The sequence below is a fragment of the Pogona vitticeps genome, chromosome 2 (assembly GCF_051106095.1).
Source record: "Pogona vitticeps strain Pit_001003342236 chromosome 2, PviZW2.1, whole genome shotgun sequence".
NCBI lineage: Eukaryota > Metazoa > Chordata > Lepidosauria > Squamata > Agamidae > Pogona > Pogona vitticeps.
This window is the reverse complement of record NC_135784.1, coordinates 255,182,630-255,186,936: the sequence shown is the minus strand read 5'-3', so window position 1 is coordinate 255,186,936 and position 4,307 is coordinate 255,182,630.

The following is a 4,307-nucleotide window of genomic DNA, read 5'->3' as shown; positions in this document are numbered from 1 at the left end:
TCACTATGGTGCCTCATAAGATTTTTTTTCTATGACTGTGCTTCGCAAGATTATTTTTTTAGACCGATGCTTTGCAAGACTTTTTGTTTTGAGACCGATGCATAGGGAACCTTGTAAGATTATTTTTTCACAAGACGACGATTTTCACGGAATGAATTAAAATTGTCTTGCGAGGCCCCACTGTACACTGGATTTCTTTATATGTTACCTGTTTCCCCAGTGAAGCTTTGTTGCCTTTGTTAACCTCCTGAGAAGGATTCTACCCTACTTTGAAAACAAGTGTTTGGTAAAATCTGTGAAAGAGTTTTGGTGATCACATACCTTCAGGCTGGATTTCAGGGCACTGGTTATAGTCCAGGTAATCGTTGTGTTTCTCTGCATCTGCAGGTGACAGCACTTGTGCTGTCGATGTCACACTGCCCAGATTGCACTAGGGCAATATAAGGGTGTTTGTATCAGTGCTGCTCTAAACTGCAAAGACACAGAAGGCCCAGGCTCATGTGGGCACATGCACCCACCATCTCTCTCTTCAGTCTCCTCTCCTCACTCCTGGCTGTTCAGCATGCCAACACTAAGCTCACTGTGTGCAGTTTGATGCACAATGGAGAATGATGCATCAGTATCACTGTGCATAAGTCTTCTTGTTGCACAAGCCTAGGCAGCAGTCATGAAAGATCCAGGAACATTTCTGTATTTTTCAGGATGGAAAACAGAGTCATGGTAGAGACATCTGTGAAGTGTGTCTGTCTGAACATTATGAAGAAAGGGGGGTGGGGTTGTTTTATGGTAGCAAGAATCACTTCAGCTTTTGGGTGTTCTTGCCTGAATTGTGGATACACAGAATCGTCACACTGATCAGCACAGTATATCTTTGTACCTATGTGGACATTTTATTATGGGCAGAGTTTTATTAGTTAGTTACACTAGTGTAAATGCAATGGCAAAATAGTTCCTATCTGATGAGTTGCCACTTATAGCCTTCATCATGATGAGCCCACTTGATGAAGGATACAAACGGGGACTTGTAAATCAGTGAAGATTTGCTGCTGCCGTTTCGGCTGTTGGACTTAGGCTGGCATAATTAACTAACAAGGTTCTGCCTTATATCTTTTGGTTCAGAAAGAAAAGTGATGGTCACGTCTTGATCTAGACTTCCAAAAAAGTAATACAGTACTTGCATCAGCTCTGAGTTGGAAAAGATCACTTTAGTTCCATGGGAGACAATTCTCCCCTAGGCTTGTGATGATTTGAAGCCACATTTTTATTTGCATTGCTGTTTGGTCCTACATAGCCCAATTGAAATGTAACAAGACAAAAATAAGGAAAGAAAGTCTATGACAAAACTGATAAATCAATAAACTAATCAATATGCATGGCTATGGCCAAATTTGTTTCCTAAGCAGTTTCTTTTTATTGCTCTTTAAAATGCATGTCTTTCCTCATTGCATCTGGGGTCTAAATGTGTCTGTGCATCATATAGTGAATAGTAATATGGCACAGGGATTGGAAGGAAAACAAAGATATCTTCTTTTTAAAAGTCACCTAATCCCAATAAACTTATATTAGACAAGGATATTTACAGTCTTTATCAGCCCCAGAGTGGGTAAGTACCAAAAAGAATACATAAAGTCAAAGAAAGAATCATTTCATTTTCATTTGGAGTTGGATTTAACTCAAATGCCAGGTATGACATTCATAAGCCCTAGCGAGATCCTTCTAAACAGTGGCTCACCTTACATATGGCAGCAGCACAGCTGTTGTTTGCATCCAAAGTGGGCAACACCGGGCCCATGGACTACATATAAACATTCCACCTGGTCTTGTATCCCCTGTCTGTTATGTGCCATCAAGTAGGAACTTACTTATAGTGATGTTAATAGAGTCGGCAAGGTAAATGAGATATTTAAGGAATGGCTTTACCAGTGCCAACACCCCTGGTGAGTTCCCATGGCCAAGAGGGATCCAAACCCTAGTCTTTTGAGTTTTAGTCCTTTTCTCTGGCCACTACATCACGCTGGATATCTGTTGCATCTTTTGGCGTCCTTGTTTCTACATCCACTATTTCAGAAAAAGGTACAAGGGAAGACAGTACAGTAGAGGTGTCTCTGTAGTCCTTGGCAGGTTCCAAATTTGCCCCCGCCCCCAAACCATTGGACATTTCTCACCCAAGCCAGTTTACACCCATGTCTTATACGATTGTGATTGTGCTGCTCGTGTTTGTGCTGAATGCTGCCTTTGCTTCTTTAGGGATCCTTGGGGCTGTATGGGAATGGTCAGGGTGAAATGAGTGACATTGGCAGGGGGAGGATTTGTGGCTCCCAAGATGTTGCTGGACTGTACCTCTGATCAGTCCTAGCCATGGTCAGTCTTGAGGGATGGTGTGAATTGAATTGCTGCTCAGCATCTGGAAAGTCACATGTTTGCATCCATATGTTATGAAAAGAAGTCGCTAAACATTTTATGGATGGATAACAATGCACCTTATTGGAAGTGAACATCTTACAATTTCTTCTCTTCTGCCCCTTCCCCATTACCTGTGCTTAGCCTTAACTTATAGATGTCCCGCCCACATTATGCAAGCACATTCAGAAGCCTCCCTTGCACCTTCATCCTTTTCTCCATCAAATAATAGTTCTGATTCTTTTGTCTGAATGACTCACTCCCTCTCCGTTGCCGCTGAAGTGACCAGTCCATTAATGTTTTAAATAACTCGATGTCCATTGCACTCATAATAGTCAATCCAAAGAAGAAATACCAGGAGAAGATTTGCAGCCTCTGGGCCCACTGTAGAAGATAATAAGTTCTTTCAAAAAAATGGCAGAAGAACAAGTCTATAGTGAAATTTAAATTTTGGAACTGCAGGATGCCATTCAGAAAGAAAAGAACAAACCTGATTTATTTCATATTTACACAGACGATTGAAAAATTCCCTTATGTCCCATACTCCCTTGGCCAGGAATGTGATGTTTTCTACAAATCAAAGTTTTCTATATGTGTTGTTTTGTTTTCTACATTTATTTTTCCCTGCAGAACATTTTCTAGTTCTGGCATTGTGTGGAAGATAGTTATTATAGGTGTGGGTGGGGGAAGGGGGAGCATATATAAAGTTTTATATCCCCAAACAGTTTGGTTTCTCCCTCCCCCTTTTGTTTCCTTCTTGGATCTACAAATAAACTTCATTTTGTTGCATTTCTAATCTTTCGCTTAATTTTAAGGTGCTCTGTTTCTGGGAGCTGAAACACAGAATCCTTACACCTTTTCATTCATGGGAATTCCACTTACATATGTCCCCCAAAGTATTATTTTAGAAATAGCTGCACCTTTCTGGTTTCTCCTCAGAGCATATAAACCAGGGGTGAAAAAGAGCTTTAGACAGATTATTGTACTTTACGTTTGCTAGTAAGACACTTTAATGTGGAACATGGACCTTGCAGCACAGGGGCTTCTGTGGTTTTACCCGCAGCACCACCATGTCCCTTAACAATATATAACAATATAATAATTAAAGTACAGAAGTTCTATCCCAATAATTGACTATTTCCATGGTCAGCCTCTATGGTTCCAGGTTAAACAGTTAGGTTTTTAGGTCTCATTTGAAATTGTCCAACTCTTGTTCCACGCAAATGTATTGCAAAACGGAATTCTATAATTTTGGGGTCAGATGAAAAAAATTGTGTTGCATATATAATTTTGGTGTGAATTGCATAGGCAATGGTGTGAAATAAGATCCCAACATTTTACTTGATTCTTACCAAAACCAGAAGCTAATTTCCCCAGTTATATCTTGAAGATGCATCATAGCCACCTCTGTCTCTCTCTGCCTGAAGATGGGGAATGAAAATAAGAAAATCTGTGTCTTGTAAATAGTGAAGAAGCCAAGCAGGGGGCCAAGTCTCCCAAGAAATCTATTTCATATGAATATAAGAAAATCAGAGTCCCATTTCTGCAAATGTTTATATGGACCATGTCCCATGGGAAAGATCTCTGACTTTTCCCCTCAAGTCAGCATTTGTTCTTCATCATTACCCCAAATATACAAGATACTTATTGACTGCATAAGGAAGCTGTAGAGCAGAATGTTGTCAGCTTCCCAAGGCTGCTACGCTAGACTTGTTGCCAAGAAGACTGATTGATTATTTTTTATATCATGCTAATGTATATATTGCTGTCTTCGTATTTTCTTCACCTTTAAATTCTACTCTGACTTTAATTAAAGTAGCTAGTCAGGTTTTCCCAAGCTGCCAAAGCTATAGTAATAACTTTTATCAGTCCACAAGACAAATCAATAGCTCCATGCTATGGCACTT